Here is an 8,405-nt window from a genome sequence, read left to right on the forward strand (position 1 = left end):
CTAAACTTTTGTTTTATTATGCAGCCTAGGCTTTCTTCTGCCTCCACCTCCATGTGCTTGGGATTACAGATGTGAACCTCTAAACCTGACTTGAAACCTGAGCTTTCTTCCACCCTCCCCTCCTCTCTTGCACACCCAACCTCTTCTAAGCTGTATGAACTGGTAAAAAGGACCCCTCCTTTCTATGCTTCAGCTGGAAAGCCATGGTCACAGAGCCCCTTTGTTAGGATGCTATGTGTCTTTTGTAAGGCAGCTCGGAATGAGTTCTGAGTCAGTGCTGGCAAGGTCATCACCACACCATGCCAGGTAGCTGCTGAGAGGTACCATTATCATTTTTCTCCATCTCTAGAATCACTGCCTGACCTCCCCCACCTGTAGTGGAAGAATGCATTCACAAGGCCTATGTTCCATCCCCAAGACCCACATTGTAGAAGGAGAAAACCAGATTTTGCAAGCCACATACTCCCTGTGATATGTGTGCAAGCATACACACACACACACACATATACACACTTCCACACATTCCCTGTGGCTTGTGTCATTACACATATACACACATACCTCCATATACTTCCTGTGGCATGTATGCATACACACATGCACACCTCCACATATTCCCTGTGGCATGTGTAGATACAGCACACACATACATACTCACTGTGGCCTGTGTACATATACACACATATACACACTCCTGCCTTCACACACTCACTGTGGCATATATACATACACACACCTACCTCTATACACCAACTGTAGCATGTATGCATACATACATACAAACATACACAGCTACCTCCATACATTCACTGTAACATGTGGGCATGTGCACACACACACACACACACACACACACACACATGCACACACCACACTTGACTCAAGTCACGTACGATGGCACATTCTTGGAATCCCAACCATTGAGAGGTAAGGATTGGAAGATCAAGAGGGCAGGGTTATCCTTAGTTGTGTACTGAGTTCAAGACCAGCCTGGATTACATGAGATCTTGTCTCAAAAGGTCAAAACTAAGCTGGTTGTTGGTGGTGCACACCTTTAATCCCAGCACTCAAGAGTCAGAGGCAGGCAGATCTCTGAGTTGAAGGCCAGCCTGGTCTATACAGTAAATTCCAGGAGAGCCTTCACGAGACCCCCTGTCTTGAAAACATTATTTTTTAAAAGTCAAAATTAAAAATAAAATTTAAAATACTTCAGCTTCAATTGACCTAAGCCAGTGGCATTAGAGCCCTTGGCCTTGAGCCAGGGTATGAAATAAGTTTCCACTTTGGCTCTTTGACACACACATCCACGTCACCAGATGAAAGTTTCATGAAACACTGCTGCCCAAGATGCACTCTACTAGCTTCGCTTTTGTTCTCCCCTGATCTGGCTGGAATTTCTGATTGGTGGCTGTGGTCTACTTAATTGATTTTATGTCTTACTTATGGGTTCTGAGCCTCAGTTGCAAAAGTATTGGCTTAAGTACTAAGGAAGCCAACGGTACCAATAACAAGAAGGGTGGACTGGGGACATTCTGCAGCTCAGTCACACCTACAAGGAGCTGGGTATCTCCACTGGCAGTAGCATTGTGCTAAACCTGGTTTCTTTGGAGGTCCTGAAGGGCTCATGACTATCCAAGGAGTTGTGTAGGTAAACATGAGTCTGGAGGGGTTGGGAAAGGCAGGTTAGACTCTGGACAACCTTTCTTAGGAGCAATTCACAATTTCCCGGGAATTAGCTTTCAGCAGGGTGACAGAGTCAGGGGTTCCGCCATATCATCCTCTACAAAGATGTGCCCTTCTTATGGATGCCATCCAAGAAACTCCACTCTTGGGTTTTCAGCCTCGGTGACAAGGTTAAGTGTCCATCAGACAAGATTTCACAATGGATGCTTCGAGCTAATGCTGGACTCTGAGGATGGACCAAGGTATGCTTGGTGCTTACCCACATGAGGAATGGGTCAAAACCAGGAATGGACAGAGGCCAACTTCCACGAGGACCAACACGCCTGGAAGGCTAACAACAGTATGCATATTGGCACCAGTTGTGCTAACTAAAAATGTCTTCATGGCACACCCAGTGGAGGCAAAGAAGTTAGGTGTCAATGTGTGGGAAATTGAGGGGTGGGGCCTGAGAAGTGAGGTGCTTAGACCCACAGTGAGTCTGAAGCAGAATTCAACTTACAAGAAGGAACATGGGATCTTCCTCTGACTGAGCAGAGGAATTTATAAAGAACAGGTCCTGATGAGGGACCTCCTCATTCTATCCTCATGTGGCAAAAGGAGGATGAAGGATGAAAGAAGGATGCAATTGATGTACTCACTTGACAGAAGAGAGAGCAAACCCACTCCAGCGAGCCTGTTTTGATAACCTCACTCAGCCAGTCATGACTTAAATAGTTCCCACCAGGCCTTGCCTCCCAACACTTTGGCAATGGAGATTTCAACATGAGCTTTGGAGGAGACAGAAAGTGTCTTGGGGAATCTCCAGAGGTAGACTTTAAAGACAAAGGTGAGAATATTGTGGACATGGTGGATCATATGTCTAATCTCACGTGTTAAGGAATCCGAGGCAGGTGGCTCACAAGTTTGGGGCCAGCTGTAACTACAATGTAAATTCCAGGCCAGCATGGGTTACAAAGTGAGACCTTGTCTCAAATAAGTAAGTAAATAAAAATAAATAGGCTATAGTACAAGTCATTCAGAGGTGTTGCAGCCATCTACTGCTTGACAGTTAACCACCCTAGTACCTGACGCCTAATACAAACATTCATTTGCTCACAACTTTACAATGTGAATGTGCAGCTGTGGGAGCATCTTGGCTGGAGCAGGAAGACCTTATTTCTTAAAGCTCTAACAAGTCGGTGCAGGCCACATTCTGACAGCTCAGCCAGAGGCATGATTCTTTCGGGGGGGGGGAGGGAACCTCCCTAAATAGTTGCTTGGAATCTCCCACTGCACAGTGAATAGGTTCCAAGACAGAAGAGGTGGAAGCTCCCTCTTCAGGTCTAGGCCTAGCATCTGGTTACCATCTGCTATTGGGCAAAAGGATCCCAGGCCCAACTCAGAGTCCAAGGGAAGAAGTATACCTTGTCAGCTTCGTCAGGCTGCCATAACAAACTGCCACCAAGAGAACAGCTTCAGCCATTGAAAATTCATTGAGTTGGTTCTCTCCTTTGGCCATGTGGGTCCCCAGTATTGATCATAGGCCATCAAGCTTGGCAGCAAATGCCTTGATTCACTGGATCATCTCACTAGCTCAGCACCTCAGTTTTGAAGTTTCGCCTTTCAGAACTCTCTCTCTCTGCCTCTCTGCCCCTGTTTGTCTCTGTATTTCTCTCTCTTTCTGTCTCTGTCTCTGTCTCTGTGTGTGTGTGTGTGTGTGTGTGTGTGTCTGTCTGTCTGTGTGTGTGCACATACGTATGTGCATGTGGAGACCAGAGGTTTGATGGTCTGCATCTCCTTCTGTTGCTATGCACTTATTTGTTTTTGAAACGGAGTTTCTCACTAGAACCTGGGAATTGTTGATTAGGATATGTTGGTTGGCCAGCATGGCCCAGGAATAATCCTCTCTCTGTCTCCTTGGTGTTGGAATCCCAGTAGCATGCCTGGCTTCTCATATGAGGGTTAGGGATCTGAACTCTGGTCCTCACGCTTGCACACAGGTCCCTTTAAGCCCTCCCTACTCTTCTAAAGATACCTGGCATTGGATTTAAAGCCTGTCTTAATCCACTATGACCTCATCTTTACTCACCTACTACCTACAAAGACCTTATTTCCAAATAAGGTGACAATCACAGATACCAGGGTTTGGGAACCTTTATATCTTTTGGAAGGACATAAATAAACCCATAACAACACCCCACCTCTTATAGGAGGGATGGATAACAAAGAGCCCATCCCAAGCTGAGAACAACTCTAGGAAAAGAAATGAACCTGTGAAGTTTATGGGATCCAGATGATTGTTCACAGTGCATAACTCGAGCACAGTCTTACTGGGATCGCTGGGAGACAATGAACATACCTGAAGTTTCCCCAGCCAGGGGGGATGAAGCAGACAGAGTGTTGACTCTCTGGTTGATAGAGGTTTCTGTCTTGTGGCCGGTCCTCTTGCAGGAGAAATCCCATGGCCAGCCCTAAGCAGTATGGGTATTTGCAATGAGCCATGCTTGGAGCACAGAGGCCATGCTACATGCAGCTGGCACACCCACAGCACCTGCTACCAATGGCAAGGCAAGGCAAGGCAAGGCAAGGCAAGGCAAGCCAAGAGTACTACCCCGTGGCGGCATTCCAATCCCACAGTTTTAACCACAAGGAAAGGGCTTGGGGTCCAGGTTGGAGTCAGGTCTAACACTCATTACTCGGCAGAGGAAGAGCCTAGGCTGTGAGGTCAATGAGGAGCTAGGCAGGTCTCAGAAGGAAGGAAGCGGAGGCAATGAAGCTGTGGGCCCAGAGCAAAAACATCAGCAGCCTCCAAGGCCTCCCGTTCATGCACTGGGCCTTAGCCTTTCCTCAAACAAAAGCGTTTCCACACTAAACCTGGGGTGGGAGAGGGGATACAGAAGAAGGCCACATGTTTTCCCTCCTTGCTTCTGACCCCCCTCTTCTCCCAAGCCCTCCCAGGCTCCCCTGGTTCAACAGAGCTGCCCATAAAACACAGGAACAAGCTCATGAATGATTTTAACACGACTCTTACTCCATCCATGGGAGGGAAGTCAAGTATTGAAAACCTTGCACACGTCAGGCCAGCTGACAGACAGCATAACAGGAGGCATGACCACTGGTGGTCAAAGCACACGGGGTCCAAGAAGAGAAATGGGCTCCCTGGACCAAGGCCACTGTGAGCCCGAGGCCATAGGCCATTCTGCATTAAATCCAGGCCACTGTTTCACACACATGGGCTTGTTTAATCCTTCCCACCCGCCGTCATTCACAGCCCAGGGTCTCATTATGCAATGAACAAATAATCACGAAGCACTTGCTGTATGTCACTCGCTGGCTGTTCTCCTACCTGGGAAACTAGTAAACAGAAGAGATATTTTTTAATTACAAATTCCTGTAGTCAAGGAGCTTACAGACTTCTGGAGGCAGAAAGGTAACACATGGGCAAGCTCTAGGGGATATTTTATGGTGGTGAATGGGCGAAGAGAGCAGAGTAGGTACGGGTGGCCTGCGGAGAAGTTTTGAAAGCATAACCAAGGATTCCCTGAGAAGTTGATACTTCAGAGGGTGCTAAAGACAGTCCTGCGGATGATGAAGAACGAGCCGACCAGGGAACAGCACAGAAAGCCAGTGCTATATTCTAGGCTCTGAATATGCCTAGAATATTCGAAGAACTGCAAGAGGCCTGTGTGACTGAGGTGGAGGAGGGGAGGTGACTGGCCCCCAGCTCAGATGATGGAGAAGGGCAGGCCCCAGATCATCTTTCAGACAACACAGGAGACTTCTAGAACGTTCTGTGCTGAAAGGGACAGTGTGTGGCTTGAGTTTTAGAAGAGATTTCTCTGGCTATTGTGCAGAGGATGCACTAGCGAGGGGAGAAGGCAGAAAAGGGTCACCAGAGAAGAGGCTATAGAGCCAGTGACTCCAGAGCCACTATGCACTGTGTAGGTGGAAACATACATTTAGTTAGAACTGTGTTTTCTTCATTCCCAACAGACTTAGGCTGGAATGTAGCACAGTGGTAGAGTAACTACCTATATGCTTTGCGGTCTGAGGTCCATTTCCACATTCACAAGGCGGGAAGGGGGATAGAGGAGGAAGGAAAGAAGGAATGGAAGGAGGGAGGGAGAGACAGAGAGAAGGAAGAAGGAGGAAGCAAGGGAGGGAGGGAGGGAAGAATGGAAGTAAGGAGGAAGGGAGGAAGACCAACTCAGAGGTATGAATTTGGTCATTTGGCACACTCTCAGACCAGGAAAATTCGGATAGTTTGGATTTTCCACAAGGTATAGATAAGTCTAGGGACTGGAAAGATGGCTCAGGGATTAATGAAGTGCTTCCAAAGGACCCAGGTCCTGTTCTCAGTACCCACCTGTGGCTCACAACAGCCTGTAACTCCAGCTCCATGGGATCCAATATCTTCTTCTGGCTTCCTTGGGTACTTGCACATGCATGGTGTGCATATATATATATATATATATATATATATATATATATATATATATATATCCTAAACTAAAAAAAGTTTAAAGGTCTGGAAGTTCCTGAGATGGTTCCATTGGTAAAGAGCTTGCTGTATAAGCATGAAAAACTGAGTTTAGATCCCTAATATTTACATAAAAACCATGCATATGATAACAAACAACTATAATCCCAGAGCTGAGGAAGCAGACAGCTATATCCCCAGAGATTCTGGGACAGTCAATGTAGCTGTGTTGGGAGGCTTCGGATTCAGTGAGGAACCTTGTCTTAAAAAATAAGATAGAAGGCTGGCAAGATGGCTCAGTGGGTAAAGGCTCCTGCTACCAAGCCTGACGACCTGAGTTAGATCCCCTGGAACAACATGGTAGAAAGACACGGACTGACTCTTACAGTTTATCCTCTGACTTCCACACTAGCGTTGTAGTGCGCGTGCGTACTACACACACACACACACACACACACACACACACACACACACACACACACACACACTTTTAAAGGTTTAGAGAGCAATAGAGGAAGATAGCCAGTATCAACCTCTGGCCTCCACACGAATGCACACGCACACACATGTGAGCACCTACATGTGCATCACCCGTAATTATCCCCATCACATAAAGTAATTAAGTAATTAAACCCATGTGACTTCCTCCTTTTCTACTACTGCCTCCTCCCTTCAGGTAGAGCACTAAAACATTTCATTCTGTTCAGTTGTCTGAAGCAAAATGGTTTCAGTTAGGCCCGGGAGGAATTGGAAAAGCTGCGCAAGCCAGGGATGTACCGCATCCCCGCGGGCAAGGCAGGTGACAAGAAGAAGACAAAGGTGGAGTTTCCTTCGGTTTGCTAGAAGTCCTTCCCTCTCCATAGTCAAGATTTAGCATAGACAATAGCCAAGCCTGGGTGTTCTCCAGCCCTGGAGCCCTTAGGACATGCCCACCACTGATGCTGTCAAGCACCTGGGAGCTAAGACCTCCCCCCAGGCTTTGTTTTCAACTGGAGCCAAGGCTTTAGACAGATTATATGGGATCAGCTGTTCCCAGAGCCTGCTGGAAGTACATAGACCCATAGTTTTTAATAATTAGGGTTTGTATTTTGATGCACTTGGAAAAAAGGATTGCTATGACTATATTCTGCTTAAGAGAAAGCTAAAGTGTTAAGGGTTGTATTTCTTTTCCATTTTCTTTTGTTTTGTTTTGTTTCATTTTTTTTCATCGTTTCATTTTGTTTTGTATTGTTTTGTTTTATTGAGGCAGGGTTTCTTTGTAGTAGTCCTGGATGTCCTGGAACTCTCTCTGTGGACCAGGCAGGCCTCAAAGTCATAGATCTGCCTGCCTCTGCCTCCTAAATATTGGGATTAAAGGTGAACACCAGGATACCTGGCTTACCGTTTTCTTTTTTAAGGAAAAGGGTGATTAAAGGGGTTGGAGAGATGACTCAGTAGTTAAGAGCAATTTACAACTGCCTATAGCTCTAACTTCAGGAGAAATTCCTTGTCTCTGGCATATATATATATATATATATATATATATATATATATATATATATATATATATATCACCCACCCCCATGTTGGGATTCAGACCAAGTGGTTAAGGTTCCTTTTAAACATACCAAAGCCAATCTGGCTTCTAGATTTTCCCAGCATTCCTCAGTCCCTACCTATTATGGGACATGGCTGCATACCCTGCTCTCCACCCTGAACTTTCCAATACAGGAGCCAGAGGCTCTTCATTATATAATCTACACATTTCTCTCTCTCTCTCTCTCTCTCTCTCTCTCTCTCTCTCTCTCTCTCTCTTTCTCTCTCTCTTTCTTTCTTTCTCTCCCACCTCACCCCATCTTCTCTGTCTCTCTGTCTACATAGAGACTTCCTGGGCCTCATTCCTTGGGATTGGTGAACCCACTGGAGAGCTGTTCCCAGTAAACCTGCCTTTATACCTTAATTTGACTTGAATTGGCTCATTTAGTCATCAGAGAAAACCTATCACCCCCTACCTATAACAGAGAATTAAATTTGTATGTGTGTATGTGGAGGGGGGGGGCATTGTTTAAGACAAGGTTTCTCTGTATAGCTCTGGCTGTCCTGGCTGGAACTCACTCTGTAGACCATGCTGGCCTCTAACTCAGATCCACCCACCTCTGCCTTCAGGGTACTAGGATCAAAGGTGTGGACCACCACACCTAGGTCAAAATAAAATACACACACACACACACACATATATATATATACACACACACACACATATACACACACACACACACACACA

The sequence above is a fragment of the Mus pahari genome, chromosome X, assembly GCF_900095145.1.
Source record: "Mus pahari chromosome X, PAHARI_EIJ_v1.1, whole genome shotgun sequence".
Classification (NCBI taxonomy): domain Eukaryota; kingdom Metazoa; phylum Chordata; class Mammalia; order Rodentia; family Muridae; genus Mus; species Mus pahari.